This window comes from Triticum dicoccoides, chromosome 1B (genome assembly GCF_002162155.2).
Source record: "Triticum dicoccoides isolate Atlit2015 ecotype Zavitan chromosome 1B, WEW_v2.0, whole genome shotgun sequence".
Taxonomy (NCBI): Eukaryota; Viridiplantae; Streptophyta; class Magnoliopsida; order Poales; family Poaceae; genus Triticum; species Triticum dicoccoides.
Window position 1 is genome coordinate 633,907,608 of NC_041381.1, and position 18,126 is coordinate 633,925,733.

Sequence of the window (18,126 nt, forward strand, 5' to 3'; positions counted from 1 at the left end):
CCTCGTTCACTTGAACGCTTCCGCTTAGCGATCTACAAGGGTATGTAGATGCACTCTCCTTCTACTCGTTGCTGGTCTCTCCATAGATAGATCTTGGTGTTACGTAGGAAAATTTTGAATTTCTGCTACGTTCCCCAACACCCTCCTCGGCGCGGTAGAACTCTGCAGCATCAGATACGCTGCGTGGCAGGTCTGCGAATGCCCCTGGAGAGCTCCGAATCTGGGTAAGTAAAAGAAACGTCTCCTCCACATGCTTGCTTCGCATAAAGAATGTCTTACCCGCCGCTATCTTCTTGTCCGCCTGGATTTCCTGCTGGGCCTTTTCGGCTTCGGCTTTGGCATCTTTCATACTCGCAAGGGCCCTCGCAAGCTCAGACTCCTTCGTCTTGAGGTCACGCTCCAAGGACTCGAACTTTTTTCCGAGCTCCTGGAGCTCTTGCTGTACCTCGCCCACCCTAGCATTCTGCTTTTCACGCTCAATACGCTCCATGGCCGCCTTGTCTTCGGCCTCGGACAGCGCCTTCTTCAGGGATGCCACTTCGGTCGTGGCCCCTACCAAATCATGACACTTTCTTAGGGTCACCAATTTTTTCTATTCTTTGTGATATGTGAATGGGGTATTACTCACCTTTGTTCTCTTAGAGCTGCCTTCGTGAGACCGAGCTCCCCCTGGGCCTGCTCCAGGTCCCGTTTGAGTCCGGCGACCTCGCCGTGCAGATGCAGCGGCAACCAACACTGCCTGTTTATTCACATGAACACCTACTATTAAACTCCTGTGGATTATAATTGACCCTCCGTTTGGCTTTTCGTTCCGAATACCAAACAGAGTATCAGGGGCTACTACCTATTGGGTGATAATTTCACACACTTTCGTCAGAACGGCAGCGTGGTTCAGACAAGTCGGAAGAATTACTAAGTGGTCAGCGTGTTACTGCTCAGTAGTCACTACTCCTAGTTAGTAGCCAGAGTGGCAAATTCATGGCTGGGTCTCTGCTATACAGATTGATTCGGCTGGTATATATGAAACCAGAAATACTTAAATGCTTAATGCAGGAGATTTACTACAAGGCGACGTGGTTTGGTATTCTCAATCTCAAATGACAACAAAATAATATTCTCGGAGAAGAAACAACAACAATGACGATGATGATGTTGATGAACCACAAATTGTTAGAATAAATCCGAGGCATACCGTCGATCATCCGAGGACCAAGCAATCACACGAGGCACGACACCGAGATTTGTTAACGGGGTTCACCAATATGACTACATCCCCGGGGCCTGACTATGGGCGCTCCTCCCCGTGACACCGTCACAATACCTCACACCGGCCACCCGGGCGCCGGCACACGCCCCCGGCTCCCCCTTGCGCGCATGTGCTATTATGTTGGCATAGGTTACATCGTGTGTCTACCCCGCTATATAAGAGAGGCCTAGGATACAAGTGTCCTACTTGGACACGACTCCGTATCCTATCTAAACACAATACAACTACAAGTCCAACTGTAACCTACCTTGTACACAATATTCGACACAACTCTAAGAAACTCCACCTTGGCGAATATTCTCCACCATCCTGAATTTGTCCATGTGTCAAACTTCCATGTATATTGGACTTGAGCTTATCCCATGAGCACCGCTGCTACTTCAGAGACTCCATATGACTCTACCTGCAACTTGTAGTCCCTTCTTTTCTTGACCATAGTCAACACTCGAGCAAAATTAAGTTCCTTGTTACTCTAGTTTGTGCTCCCAACTTTCAGAGTATCCGTCCAATGCCATCACACACCGATCACTGACCTGCATGAAAATGAACAACTCACATATTGGGTGTCACACATAAGAGTTACCCGAACTCAACATCACCGCTCCTTTCTTGACTGCATGTCTGAAACTTGAAGGAATTTCACCGGTTCTTGTAATCATCCCGAGTCAAATTCGCAGTTGTCTCACCACACGTATGACCACCAGAGCCCTGACATGTCTCCATGTCCCGTTCATACCGCACGCCTCGCTGCTATTACCGCATTGAGCCTCCGCTCTCCTGGTCGAGTCTCGAGGGTCACAAAACCACACCACTCAACCCCCATTGTAGAGTACCATCGATCATCACCGACCGATGACGAGTTTCATGCTTCCATTAGACCACCGGGCTCCAGTCCGAACTGCATGTCACTCGCTTTTCCCCCTTGCTGAATAGGCTTTTATTCCCTGGATCCTTACATCGTAGCCCCTCAATCCAGCTCCACCTTCAACATGACTCCATGGTAGATGATCAGTCTACCCTCGCACCCCGCCGACTTCAAGCTCACATGTGCACCATCTTGAATCAACCCCGCGCCATAGTCTTGTCGAAGTCGCACAAGCCCTCGGGGCCTGCGCCACGTGTTTCCACACCCAGAAGTCGGTCACCATCGGCATCACGCTCCTATGTCATCATCGCCGATCTCACCACCGTCTTCTATACCAACTGACTTGCGTCGATCCGTCAGACCGACAAGTTTGACCCAGTCGAACATATCCGACCGCAACCATGATCCACCTTGCACCATGACTGCTCGCACATCTGTGCATATCTTGGACGCCCTGTGTATGCATGATTCTGCCACAACACGCTCCAGACTCCTCCAAGCCTTATACGCACATCGTCAATCTGCCATCATTATGGTAAAAACCTCGTGTCCAATTAGCAACACTTCCAAAAGAAATTTACTTTCCTGATAGTCTTCATGAACACAACAAAACTTTGCTCCCATAACCTCAAAAGTCTTCTTTATTGTGTTGTTGTCAATGCCACGGTCAATACCAAACCATGCAGATTGCTTTTTTTTGTCCAAACAAATCTCTTTACGTGCAAGCCTTCACAGCTCACCGAACGCCTTTGCAGCCTCCTGTAGCACACAGTACATGACCACACGCCTGTGCACTGCCCTTGTGCAACTCAACAGAACTAGCCAGACCAACACGGGCCTCGCTCCACATGTGCCGACGCCTTCCCTGGGTCCACCAGGCTTCAGCCCAGCCGCACGCGCCATGGCCTCCCGTATACGTCACGCCGCCGCCTTACCATCGATCTGCTGCTCCACACGCGTTACATGCACGTGCCGCCACTGCCCAATTCGATCTGGCCGCTGCCAACGCCTTGTTGTTGCTGCTGCTTCGCAGCGATCCCGCTTGTGCCACTGCTTGCTGCTTCCGTGTTACGTGCTGCCGCTAGCACGCGCTCTCGATCGAAACATCCGATCTCGCCGAGAAACACGTCGCGCTAGTCCGATTGCTTTTCTGTAGACTGAAACAACCCGACATCTCTGCTTCCTCGATCTTGCGCAGAATTCCGTCGTTGTCTCATCCTCCTCTAAATCAACATCACGGCCTCGAATCAAACCTTGCTCATGATACCACTTGTTAGAATAAATCTGAGGCATACCGTCGATCATCCGAGGACCAAGCAATCACACGAGCCACGACACCGAGACTTGTTAACGAGGTTCACCGATATGGCTACATCCCCGGGGCCTGACTACGGGCGCTCCTCCCCGTGACACCATCACAATACCGCACACCGGCCACCCGGGCGCCGGCACACGCCGCCGGCTCCCCCTTGCGCGTCTGTGCTATTATGTTGGCATAGGTTACATCGTGTGTCTACCCTCGCTATCTAAGAGAGTGTTGGAAATATGCCCTAGAGGCAATAATAAATTGGTTATTATTATTTCCTTGTTCATGATAATCATTTATTATCCATGCTATAATTGTATTGATAGGAAACTCATATACATGTGTGGGTACATAGACAACACCATGTCCCTAGTAAGCCTCTAATTGACTAGCTCGTTGATCAATAGATGGTTATGGTTTCCTGACCATGGACATTGGATGTCGTTGATAACGGGATCACATCATTAGGAGAATGATGTGATGGACAAGACCCAATCCTAAGCCTAGCACAAAGATCGTAGTTCATATGCTAAAGCTTTTCTAATGTCAAGTTTCATTTCCTTAGACCATGAGATTGTGCAACTCCCGGATACCGTAGGAATGCTTTGGGTGTACCAAACGTCACAATGTAACTGGGTGGCTATAAAGGTGCACTACAGGTATCTTCGAAAGTGTCTGTTGGGTTGGCACAAATCGAGACTGGGATTTGTCACTCCGTGTAAACGAAGAGGTATCTCTGGGCCCACTCGATAGGACATCATCATAATGTGCACAATGTGACCAAGGGGTTGATCACGGGATGATGTGTTATGGAACGAGTAAAGAGACTTGCCGGTAACAAGATTGAACAAGGTATCGGTATATCGACGATCGAATCTCGGGCAAGTACTATACTGCTAGACAAAGGGAATTGTATACGGGATCGATTGAGTCCTTGACATCGTGGTTCATCCGATGAGATCATCGTGGAACATGTGGGAGCCAACATGGGTATCCAGATCCCGCTATTGGTTATTGACCGCAGAACGTCTCGGTCATGTCTGCATGGTTCCCGAACCCGTAGGGTCTACACACTTAAGGTTCGATGACGCTAGGGTTATAAAGGAAGTTTGTATGTGGTTACCGAATGTTGTTCAGAGTCCCGGATGAGATCCCGGACGTCACGAGGAGTTCCGGAATGGTCCGGAGGTAAAGATTTATATATGGGAAGTCTTGTTTTGGTCACCGGAAAAGTTTCGCGTTTTATCGGTAACGTACCGGGACCACCGGGAGGGTCCCGGGGGTCCACCAAGTGGGGCCACCGGCCCCGGAGGGCTGCATGGGACAAGTGTGGGAGGGGACCAGCCCCAGGTGGGCTGGTGCGCCCCCCCCCCCCCCACAAGGGCCCAAGGCGCCTAGGGTTTGGGGAGGGGGTGCTTCCACCTAACTTGGGGGGCAAGTTTCCCCCTCTCCCCCCTTGGCCGCCACCCTTAGATGGGATTGGGGCTGCCGCACCCCTTGGGGTGGAAACCCTAGAGGGGGCGCACCCCCCTCCCTCTCCCCTATATATACTTGAGGGTTTCGGGGCTGCCAACAGATGAGTTTGACCTCTCCCAGGCGCAGCCCTACCTCTCTCCCTTCTCCTCACCCACGGTGCTTGGCGAAGCCCTGCAGGATTGCCACGCTCCTCCATCACCACCACGCCGTTGTGCTGCTGCTGGACGGAGTCTTCCTAAACCTCTCCCTCTATCCTTGCTGGATCAAGGCGTGGGAGACGTCACCGGGCTGTACGTGTGTTGAACGCGGAGGTGCCGTCCGTTCGGCACTAGGATCTCCGGTGATTTGGATCACGACGAGTACGACTCCTTCAACCCCGTTCTCTTGAACACTTCCGCTTAGCGATCTACAAGGGTATGTAGATGCACTCTCCTTCCCCTCGTTGCTAGTTTCTCCATAGATAGATCTTGGTGACATGTAGGAAAATTTTGAATTTCTGCTACGTTCCCCAACAGTGGCATCATGAGCTAGGACTATTGCGTAGATTCTTTGCACGAGTAGAACACAAAGTAGTTGTGGGCGTTCATTTTGTTCAATATGCTTACCGTTACTAGTCCAATCTTGTTTAGACGGTATTGTGGGATGAAGCGGCCCGGACTGACGTTACACGTACACTTACGTGAGACAGGTTCCACCGACTGACATGCACTTGGTGCATAAGGTGGCTAGCGGGTGCCAGTCTCTCCCACTTTAGTCAGAACGGATTCGATGAAAAGGGTCCTTATGAAGGGTAAATAGCAATTGGCATATCACGTTGTGGTTTTGCATAGGTAAGAAACGTTCTTGCTAGAAACCCATAGCAGCCACGTAAAACATGCAAACAACAATTAGAGGACGTCTAACTTGTTTTTGCAGGGTATGCTATGTGATGTGATATGGCCAAGAAGAATGTGATGAATGATATGTGATGTATGAGATTGATCATGTTCTTGTAATAGGAATCACGACTTGCATGTCGATGAGTATGACAACCGGCAGGAGCCATAGGAGTTGTCTTTATTTATTGTATGACATGCGTGTCATTGAACAACGCCATGTAATTACTTTACTTTATTGCTAACCGGTAGCCATAGTAGTAGAAGTAATAGTTGGCGAGACAACTTCATGAAGACACGATGATGGAGATCATGATGATGGAGATCATGGTGTCATGCCGGTGACGATGATGATCATGGAGCCCCGAAGATGGAGATCAAAAGGAGCAAAATGATATTGGCCAGATCATGTCACTTTTTGATTGCATGTGATGTTTATCATGTTTATACATCTTATTTGCTTAGAATGACAGTAGTAAATAAGATGATCCCTCATTAAAATTTCAAGAAAGTGTTCCCCCTAAGTGTGCACCATTGCGAAAGTCCGTCGTTTCGAAGCACCACGTGATGATCGGGTGTGATAGATTCTTACGTTCACATACAACGGGTGTAAGTCAAATTTACACACGCGAAACACTTAGGTTAACTTGACGAGCCTAGCATGTAAAGACATGGCCTCGGAACACAAGAGACCGAAAGGTCGAGCATGAGTCGTATGGAGGATACGATCAACATGAAGATGTTCACCGATGATGACTAGTCCGTCTCACGTGATGATCGGACACGGCTTAGTTGACTCGGATCATGTAATCACTTAGATGGCTAGAGGGATGTCTGTCTGAGTGGGAGTTCATAAGATGAACTTAATTATCCTGAACATAGTCAAAAGATCTTTGCAAATTATGTCGTAAGCTCGCGCTTTAGTTCCACTGTTTAGATATGTTCCTAGAGAAAATATAGTTGAAAGTTGACAGTAGCGATTATGCGGACAGTAGAAAGCTTATGTCCTTAATGCACCGCTCAGTGTGCTGAACCCCAAACATCGTTTTTGGATGTTGCGAACATCGGACATACACGTTTTGATAACTACGTGATAGTTCGGTTAAACGGTTTAGAGTTGAGGCACCAAAGACGTTTTCGAAATGTCACGGAACATTTGAGATGTTTTGAGGGCTGAAATTGGGATTTCAGGCTCGTGCCCACGTCAAGAGGTATAAGACCTCCGACGATTTTCTTAGCCTACAAACTAAGGGAGAAAAGCTCAATCGTTGAGCTTGTGCTCATATTGTCTGAGTGCAACAATCACTTGAATCGAGTGGGAGTTGATCTTCCAGATGAGATAGTGACGTTTCTCCAAAGTCATTGCCACCAAGCTGCTAGAGCTTCGTGATGAACTATAACAAATCAGGGATAGATATGATGATCCTTGAGATATTCATGATGTTTGACACCGCGAAAGTAGAAATCAAGAAGGAGCATCAATTGTTGATGGTTAGTGAAACCACTAGTTTCAAAAGGGCAAGGGCAAGAAGGGGCACTTCATGAAACGGCAAATCAGCTGCTGCTCTAGTGAAGAAACCCAAGGTTGAACCCAAACCCGAGACTAAGTGCTTCTGTAATAAGGGGAACATCCACTGGAGCAGAATTACCCTAGATACTTGGTAGATGAGAAGGCTGGCAAGGTCGATAGAAGTATATTGGATATACATTATGTTAATGTGTACTTTACTAGTACTCCTAGTAGCACCAGGGTATTAGATACCGGTTCGGTTGCTAAGTGTTAGTAACTCGAAATAAAAGCTACGGAATAAACGGAGACTAGCTAAAGGTGAGCTGACGATATGTGTTGGAAGTGTTTCCAAGGTTGATGTGATCAAGCGTCGCACGCTCCCTCTACCATCAAGATTAGTATTAAACCTGAATAATTGTCATTTGGTGTTTGCGTTGAGCATAGACATGATTGGATTATGTCTATCGCAATACTGTTATTCATTTAAGGAGAATAATGGTTACTCTAATTTTTGAATAATACCTTCAATGGTCTTGCACCTAAAGGAATGGTTTATTGAATCTCGATCGTAGTGATACACATTTTCATGCCAAAAGATATAAGATAGTAATGATAGTACCACTTACTTGTGGCACTGCCATGTAAGTCATATTGGTGTAAAACGCATGAAGAAGCTCCATGTTGATGGATCTTTGGACTCACTCGTTTTTTGAAATGTTTGAGACATGCAAACCATGTCTATTGGTGTATACGCATGAAGAAACTCCATGCAGATGGATCGTTTGGACTCACTTGATTTTGAATCACTTGAGATATGCAAATCATACCACATAGGCAAGATGACTGAAAAGCCTTGTTTTTCAGTAAGATGGAACAAGATAGCAACTTGTTGGAAGTAACACATTCTGATGTGTGCAGTCCAATGAGTGCTGAGGCATGTAGTGAATATCGTTATGTTCTTACTTCACACATGATTTGAGTAGATGTTGAGTACATTTACTTGATGAAACACAAGTCTGAATTATTGAAAGGTTCAAGTAATTTCAGAGTGAAGTTGAAGATCTTCATGACAAGAGGATAAAAGTTCTATGATATGATCATAGAGATGAGTATCTGAGTTACGAGCTTTGGCACGCAATTAAGACACTGTGGAAATTGTTTCACAATTAATACCGCCTGGAACACCATAGTGTGATGGTGTGTCCGAACATCATAGTTGCACCCTATTGGATATGGTGCGTACCATGATCTTTCTTATCGAATTACCACTATCGTTCATGGGTTAGGCATTAGAGACAACCGCACTCACTTTAATAGGGCACCATGTAATTCCGTTGAGATGACACCATGTGAACTATGGTTTAGAGAAACCTAAGCTGTCGTTTCTTGAAAGTTTGGGGCTGCGACGCTTATGTGAAAAAGTTTCATCATGATAAGATCGAACCCAAAGCGGATAAATACATCTTCATAGGACACCCAAAAACAGTTGGGTAAACCTCCTAATTCAGATCCTAAAGCAATAGGGATTGTTTCTAGAAATGGGTCCTTTCTCGAAGAAAAGTTTCTCTCAAAAGAATTGAGTGGGAGGATGGTGGAGACTTGATGAGGTTATTGAACCGTCACTTCAAATAGTGTGTAGCAGGGCACAGGAAGTTGTTCCTGTGGCGCCTACACCATATGAAGTAGAAGCTTATGATAGTGATCATGAAGTTTCGGATCAAGTCACTACCGTACCTCGTAGGGTGACAAGGATGCGTACTACTTCAGAGTGGTACGCAATACTGTCTTAGAGGTCATGTTGCTAGACAACAATGAACCTACAAGCTATGGAGAAGCGATGGTGGGCCCGGATTCCGACAAATGGCTCGAGGCCATAAAATCCGAGAAAGAATCCATGACTTTGGAAGAAATACTTGATGGTCGTAAGACCGTTGGGTACAGATGGATTTTAAAAGGAAGACAGACAATGATGGTAAGAATCACCATTAAGAAAGCTCGACTTGTCGTTAAGATGTTTTCCGACAAGTTCAAGGAGTTGACTACGGTCAGGCTTTCTCACTCGTAGCGATGCTAAGAGTCTGTTGGAATTGGATTAGCAGTTACTGCATTATTTATGAAATCTTGCATATAGGATGTCAAGACATTGTTTCCTTGACAGTTTTCTTGAGGAAAGGTTGTATGTGATACAACCAGAAGGTCTTTGACAATCCTGAAAGACGCTAACAAATATGCAAAGCTCCAGCAATCCTTCTAAGGACTGGAGTAAGCATCTCGGAGTTGGAATGTACGCTTTGATGAGATGATCAAAGATTTTGGGTTTATACAAAGTTTGTGAGAAACTTGTATTTCCAAAGAAGTGAGTGGGAGCACTATGGAATTTCTGATGAGTATATGTTGTTGACATATTGTTGATCAGAAATGATGTAGAATTTCTAGAAAGCATATAGGGTTATTTGAAAGGTGTTTTTCAATAGAAAACCTGGATTAAGCTACTTGAACATTGAGCATCAAGATCTATGAGGATAGATCAAAAACGCTAAATGGTACTTTCAAATGAGCACATACCTTGACATGATCTTGAAGGTGTTCAAGATGGATCGGTCAAAGAAGGAGTTCTTGCCTGAGTTGTAAGGTATGAAGTTAAGAGTTAAACCTCGACCACGGCAGAAGAGAGACAAAGGACGAAGGCTGTCCCCTACGCTTTAGACGTAGGCTCTATAGTATGCTATGTTGTGTACCGCACCGGAAGTGTGCCTTGCCATGAGTCAGTCAAGGGGTACAAGAATGATCCAGGAATGGATCATTGGACAGCGGTCAAAATTATCCTTAGAAGAATAAGGAAATGTTTCTCGATTATGGAGGTGATAAAGAGTTCAGCGTAAAGGGTTACATCGATGCAAGCTTTAACACCTATCCGAATGACTCTGAGTAGCAAACCGGATACGTATAGTGGAGCAACCATTTGGAATAGCTTCAAGTGGAACGTGGAAGCAGCATTTACAATATGACATAGAGAATTGCGAAGTACATACGGATCTGAATACTGCAGACCCGTTGACTAAAACTTCTCTCACAAGGAAAACATGATCAAACCCCAGAACTCATTGAGTCTTAATCACATGGTGATGTGAACTAGTTTAGTGACACTAGTAAACTCTTTGGATGTTGGTCACATGGCGATGTGACCTATCAGTGTTAATCACATAGCGATGTGAACTAGATTATTGACTCTAGTGCAAGTGCGAGACTGTTGGAAATATGCCCTAGAGGCAATAATAAATTGGTTATTATTATTTCCTTGTTCATGATAATCGTTTATTATCCATGCTATAATTGTATTGATAGGAAACTCAGATACATGTGTGGGTACATAGACAACACCATGTCCCTAGTAAGCCTCTAATTGACTAGCTCGTTGATCAATAGATGGTTACGGTTTCCTGACCATGGACATTGGATGTCGTTGATAATGGGATCACATCATTAGGAGAATGATGTGATGGACAAGACCCAATCCTAAGCCTAGCACAAAGATCGTAGTTCATATGCTAAAGCTTTTCTAATGTCAAGTTTCATTTCCTTAGACCATGAGATTGCGCAACTCCCGGATACCGTAGGAATGCTTTGGGTGTACCAAACGTCACAACGTAACTGGGTGGCTATAAAGGTGCACTACAGGTATCTCCGAAAGTGTCTGTTGGGTTGGCACGAATCGAGACTGGGATTTGTCACTCCGTGTAAACGGAGAGGTATCTCTGAGCCCACTCGGTAGGACATCATCATAATGTGCACAATGTGACCAAGGGGTTGATCACGGGATGATGTGTTACGGAACGAGTAAAGAGACTTGCCGGTAACGAGATTGAACAAGGTATCGGTATACCGACGATCGAATCTCGGGCAAGTACTATACCGCTAGACAAAGGGAATTGTATACGGGATCGATTGAGTCCTTGACATCGTGGTTCATCCGATGAGATCATCGTGGAACATGTGGGAGCCAACATGGGTATCCAGATCCTGCTGTTGGTTATTGACCGGAGAACGTCTCGGTCATGTCTGCATGGTTCCCGAACCCGTAGGGTCTACACACTTAAGGTTCGATGATGCTAGGGTTATAAAGGAAGTTTGTATGTGGTTACCGAATGTTGTTCGGAGTCCCGGATGAGATCCCGGACGTCACGAGGAGTTCCGGAATGGTCCGAAGGTAAAGATTTATATATGGGAAGTCTTGTTTTGGTCACCGGAAAAGTTCCGCGTTTTATCGGTAACGTACCGGGACCACCTGGAGGGTCCCGGGGGTCCACCAAGTGGGGCCACCGGCCCCGGAGGGCTGCATGGGCCAAGTGTGGGAGGGGACCAGCCCCAGGTGGGCTGGTGCGCCCCCCCCCCCCCCACAAGGGCCCAAGGCGCCTAGGGTTTGGGGAGGGGGTGCTTCCACCTAACTTGGGGGGCAAGTTTCCCCCTCTCCCCCCTTGGCCGCCACCCTTAGATGGGATTGGGGCTGCCGCACCCCTTGGGGTGGAAACCCTAGAGGGGGCGCACCCCCCTCCCTCTCCCCTATATATACTTGAGGGTTTCGGGGCTGCCAACAGATGAGTTTGACCTCTCCCAGGCGCAGCCCTACCTCTCTCCCTTCTCCTCACCCGCAGTGCTTGGCGAAGCCCTGCAGGATTGCCACGCTCCTCCACCACCACCACGCCGTTGTGCTGCTGCTGGACGGAGTCTTTCTCAACCTCTCCCTCTCTCCTTGCTGGATTAAGGCGTGGGAGACGTCACCGGGCTGTACGTGTGTTGAACGAGGAGGTGCCGTCCGTTCGGCACTAGGATCTCCGGTGATTTGGATCACGATGAGTACGACTCCTTCAACCCCGTTCTCTTGAACACTTCCGCTTAGCGATCTACAAGGGTATGTAGATGCACTCTCCTTCCCCTCGTTGCTAGTTTCTCCATAGATAGATCTTGGTGACACGTAGGAAAATTTTGAATTTCTGCTACGTTCCCCAACAGAGAGGCCTAGGATACAAGTGTCCTACTTGGACACGACTCCGTATCCTATCTAAACACAATACAACTACAAGTCCAACGGTGACCTACCTTGTACACAATATTCGACACAACTCTAACACAAATAACAAGAGAGAAGTCCATGTTTCAATCCTGAAATGTCACAAATGTTTAAGAAGCAACCCTAAACTTTGAAATCATCTAAGTTTCAATCCTAGACGATCAAAACCCATGCAAGATTTTAACCGGAAAAAAAGCAAGATTCGACCCTGCCCTCTCCTCACATCGTTTTTTGCTGAGTTGGACATGTTTTAACCCTTTAACCGCCCCATCATTCAAGTGACCCACCACGCCGATCAGTCCACTTAACGTAGCCCACGCCCAAACTCTCTCTCCCCCCCTCCCTCCCGACCTAGCACACCGCTCCCCACCAGTCGTCACTACCGCCAACAACACCCGACCCACTGCCACCCATCCGATAAACAGAGGCGTCGCTACACCGCCCTGCTTCCTCTCAACCAGGAAGTCTCGTCCCCCCCCCCCAACAGTGCAAGGGTTTGTAGCAAACAACATTTTTTCCTTAAAGTAGGTGTCTTTCTGGTTTATCGAACCAACAAGAGTTTAGAAACACACACGATGATCAACACCTACACACACAAATACAAAACTGGCTTGGCCCCAAACAGAACTAGCGAGGTTGTCAATCTCACTGGCATGAGTAAATTGCATAAAACCACCACTTTGAGGGTTAGGTTTACGAAAAACACAAGGATACAATTTATCTGCAGAAAACACCACACCTAGCGTAATGGTTTTGCAAAAACCACTGGTCGACGGATCGGGCCATGTTAAGTGGGTTTATGACAGGTGGGGCCTGTTTTTCGCCTATGTGGCACTCCAGGCCGTCCCGACAGCCGTCACACAATGTTAGACGGGGCGTTTGGTCTCGTCTTTTTTCATTGCCGCATCTCCATTTCCCCCTTCTTCTCCCTTCCCGCTCGCTCCTATCCCCGTCAGCCCTCGCACTACACAGATGCATAGTCCAGTGAAAGCTGGCGTTGCTAGCGGCGGCACCCCGCTCGGCAGTGGTGCACGCGTCGTGGATCCCAAGCCAGACGAGCTTTGCGGGAGCTCGAACCCTAACAAGGCGACGGAGGAGGAGGAGGACCCGCAGTATTTGGTGGAATACCGGGCGGCGAGAGCATTCGCCGCGGTGGTGAAGGCCAGTCCAATGGGAAGCCACCACATCGGGTCATCCTACGGCGGCATATAGTGAGATCCCCTTCCCTTTGCTCTTCCCCTTCTCGTTCTTCATTCCATTGTGTTGCTAGGGTTAGAGTTCATATTACTGTCAGATGGAGTAGTACTGTCAGATGCTGTGATTTGTTTGGCATGTGCCCCAGGGTTGATATTACTTAGATTAGTTTTGAAATTAGCTCATTTAGTTGATTTTACGTGTTGTTTGTGTGTGATTCAGTTTATTTTAGGTACACTATTAATTGGATGCAATTAAATTATGGTTAGGTACACTGTTAATTAGATGTTGTTCATTTTCTTTTTAATTAACCAAGTAATCCATCAAGAATGTGTCAAATTAGGTTCTGTTCATCTGCTTAATTAACAAAGCATTGTATTGGTGTAATGTGCTCCTTTGCACTGATATGAGATGTTTCATTTGTTTTATTCAGTTTTAATTAAGCACTTATACTGCACTGCTATGCTTTTTTATTTATTTGCAGTCTCGATGATGAGGTTTCAGAATTGAGGATGCATTTCCATGACAGAGACACTATTGAGAGATCTATGATGATGTTAGACATAACCTTTTACAACCTAGTAGCACTAATAGAGACAGAAGGATGTGGTTTTAGAGATTACCTGTACTATGTCAGGGATCCTAGGCTGGGGATAGAAGGAATAGAAGAAATAGATGATGATGATGACAAGCTTGAGGAAATTCTAGACAACATAGCATTGCAAAATAAGAAGATATTGAATGTGACAGTTGTTAGGGTCAGTTCTGCCAAAGCTGCAAATATAAATATCAGTTCCAACGTTATTGAACAGCAAATCCCTCTAGAAGAAATTGGAGAGCCCAGACTGTATCAGATAAATGATGAAGGAGTGTTGTTCAATGCACCAAATGTATATGTACAACAGTAAGTTCAGAAGCAGTAGAAGAGGAGCCAATGCCCATACAGTTTCAAATACAGCACAACACAAAACAATTTGAATGTGTAGCCAGCTTTAGGTTATGTAGAAGTGGAACAAGATCATTTAAACAATCCAGAGGAGCAACTGGAAATATAAAAATTAATGGAGGAGACAAGGAGGAAGGAAATTGAAATGTTTATGAAGAGTAAGAAACAAAAAGAGAAGGACACTTCTTTGAAAATAAAAGTTGCAGTGATGGACGGTGAAGAGGATAGTGATGATGATCATTTGGTCAAATATGGTGATATCCTTGCTAGGCTTGACGAGATGAAAAGACAGAGGGATGATCCATTACTTCATTTTGAAGGGGACACAGATGTTGAGGAAATGTACGAGACAGAGAAGGAGAAGGATGCACTATATGAGCCTGAAGGTGAAGAAGAGGACGTAGAGGAGGAAGAGGAGGGGGAATTGGAGGAAGAGGAACAAGAGGAGGAACTAGGCCAAGATGGAGAGAAGTAGAAAAGGGACAAGAGACAAGAGACACAGAAAAGGCCCAACTAGCATATCAAATGCATGTGTAGATCACTTGTTTGAGGAGGACCGGATACCATCATCTGATGACGACAGAAACCAGTGGACTTGGGTATGGAAGATGATGATGGTGCGAAGGCATTGGCATATGTTTTGCGTGATGGCAGGAAAAGAAGAGCTAAGAAGATGAAGAAGAGGATATGGTATGATGAGGACAGAGCTCACCCAGATGAGCAATTTGTGAAGCGTCTTTGCTTCATTGATGTGTACCCGTTCAAAACTACACTTCAAACCATGCACATTTCACAGAACAGGAACTTTGAGTACCATAGAAATTGCAGTGACATGGTTATAACACAGCGCATAGATGAGGCATGCCCTTTTTATATAGCAGCTTCTCAGATTGCAAATGAGAATACATTTACCATCAGGAAGCAGTATTTGGTGCACACATGCCCTTCTGTGTCAGAGAACACCAAAGTAACTGCTAAGTGGGTTGCAAATTTTTGTGAGGAAGCAATCAGAAATGACCCATGCACAACAATCACAACTATTATTAACACTACAAAGAGCAAGTATGGAGTGGAAATATCGACCACATGGCATACACGGCTAAGAAGGCAGCAAAGAATGTTGTGTTAGGAGATTAGAAGGCCCAGTACACCAGGATTAGGGATTATTTGTAGGTTGTGCTAGATACTAATCCAGGTTCAAGGTGTATTGTCACAACAAGATATTTAAGGGAGCATGTATTGTTCTTCTATCTAAATGGATGCAAAGAAGGTTTTCTCAGTGGCCGCAGACCATTCATAGGTAATTCCCTGGTATTCATATGTGTATAACTAATGTGTGGTTTAGCTGTTGCGCTTTCATTAACTTGGTATAGGTCTGGATATCATAAAGCTCACTGTTGGTCAACAGATTCTTGTGCTACTGAAAAAGATGGGAACAATAATATATTTCCCATTGCTTTTGGAATTGTTGATAAGGAGGACACTAATTCCTAGACTTGGTTTCTGTATCAGCTGAGGGTAGCACTAGGTGGCCACTCTGAGAAGTTTGGTAACTACACAATCATTTCTGATATGCAGAAGGTAATGAAATCAGACTTGTGCTAGTTATTTGCTTCTAATTACTTTCATTTAGTTTTCCACAAAGCACAATTACTTTCATTTAGTTTTTTCTGGTAGTTACTTGCATTTATGTGTAATTACGAAGTTCTAGTTAATTTCACACAGGCAGTGCCTGCTTAAAGCCATAAATAGAGTCTTCCCTAATTGTCCATAAAGGTTTTGCCTTAGACATGTTTACCAGAATTTTTAAAATAATGGGTTTAGAGGGCCAGAATTAAAGAAATACATGGATCCAGCAAGTTACTCATACACTGAACATGGTTTTCATGTTGCAATGGATGAGTTAAGGAGTGTGAGGCGGCTTGGACCTGGCTTAGTAAAATCCCAAAGCACACTTGGGCTAGACGTGACATGGACACAAATTGCAAAACCAGATTAGTAGTTAACAATTTAAGCGAGGTTTTCAACAAGTGGGTTCTTCTAGATGTTAGGGCTAAGCCAATAAGAATCATGGTTGATGGAATTAGAAAGTTAATGGTGAAGTTTAATTCAAATAGAACAAGATTCAAACTGTCAAATGGAAGATTTGAGAATATTGAAGGAAGCATTTATGGCTTACCGTGTCGCCTTTGGTATTACGGCCCTAGCGGCACGAAACTTCAGGTTATTCTAAAGATATTCAGGAACCAATGCGTAGATGCTGAAGCAACTATTCTTTAGACATGGACCTTTTGTCTAAGGTTCAACGAAATCGTTTGAATGTATTCAGGAACCAATGGCTGGGTTTCTATTATACAGATTGATTCAACCTATTACCATCTGTGGGAAGGATACTTCAGGATCGTCAAACTGTTAAGATATCGTCAAACTGTTTAGATATACGCCGTCCGTGTGCTCCATCCGAAAACGTCTTATATTGCGGGACAGAGTAATATTTGTTCGCATTTTATGTCTGTCCGGAATTCACGTATTTGTTATTTGTTTCAGGATTTTAATAAGAATGTTAAAGATCAGCTGCAACAAAGGCCGCCGGCTCACACTAGCAATGTCAATGCTACTAAGTAACATAGTACCATCGCCCAACATAAGCTGCAGAATCTGGGAGGAACCCCAGAAGACAAATTCGACGACACAAGCAGCAATCACCAGTGAGAATCAAACAATAGTTATAGATCGACACAAACCATTTTCTAACACTGTCAGGGTACAAACTAGGGCGGGTTTGTAACATGGTTCCTCCAAGGGTCTCACTTATGACTCAAAACTGTCGGAACAGACATGGTAACATGAGCGCTGAAAGGCGAGCTTAACAAGTTTTACAGCTTAGTTGGCTGCCTGTTCTTCTTCTTGATTCCAGACTTTGAAACCTGGAGGCTGCGGTACACGGCGCTCAGCCTTGCAAGGGCCGGCTTGGTCAGATCAGGCCTGTAGTAGTTGTCGCAGACCTGGAGGACAAAGGAACAACCCATTAAAGCAGAACAATTCTCAGGACATGTTCAAATCAGAAGGTAATGAAATTTTCTTCTGATTAAGCACAATACAATAATCTAGATGAATAACAGGAAAACTGATCCGAAGGTTGAGCTCAGAAGCCAAGCGTAAATATAATATTTCATCGGAGAACCAATTGATCGGTTGGTTTCCTTATGAGTTACGACTCGTCACAGCAATACCTTAAACCAGCAGTCAAACCAAAGCAACAGAAGGAAATAGTGTGTGTAACTAGTTAAGCTCAGAAGCCAAGCGTAAATGAATATTTCACTGAAAGAACCCAATTGATCGGTTGGGACTTCTGAAGTGTTACGGCTCATCACAGCAAACAATGGGTTAGCGACAAAACACAAACACACAAATAAAACAGACTCTGTAACAAGTTCAGCTCAGAAGCCAAGCGTAAAAGAATATTTCACTGAAGAACCCAATTGATCAGCTGGGTCTTCTGAAGTGTTACGGCTCATCACAGCAAATATTTGGTCAGCAATTAAACACAAACACACAAACATAACAGATTATTTAACAAGTAAAGCTCAGAAGCCAAGCGTAAAAGAATATTTCACTG

The 18,126-nt window shown here is 45.3% G+C and overlaps 3 non-coding genes and 1 pseudogene across 3 annotated transcripts; all 4 read right to left on the reverse strand.

Annotated features, from left to right (window-relative positions):
• Positions 1 to 17,189: 17,189 nt before the first annotated feature.
• Positions 17,190 to 18,126, reverse strand: part of LOC119349260 — a 6,437-nt pseudogene continuing 5,500 nt past the window's right edge.
• On the reverse strand, positions 17,648 to 17,738 carry LOC119351522. The gene has a single exon (XR_005170006.1). It is a non-coding gene; the product is annotated as a small nucleolar RNA R24 (small nucleolar RNA).
• On the reverse strand, positions 17,795 to 17,887 carry LOC119351527. The gene has a single exon (XR_005170011.1). It is a non-coding gene; the product is annotated as a small nucleolar RNA R24 (small nucleolar RNA).
• Positions 17,943 to 18,034, reverse strand: LOC119351526. Its single transcript, XR_005170010.1, has one exon. It is a non-coding gene; the product is annotated as a small nucleolar RNA R24 (small nucleolar RNA).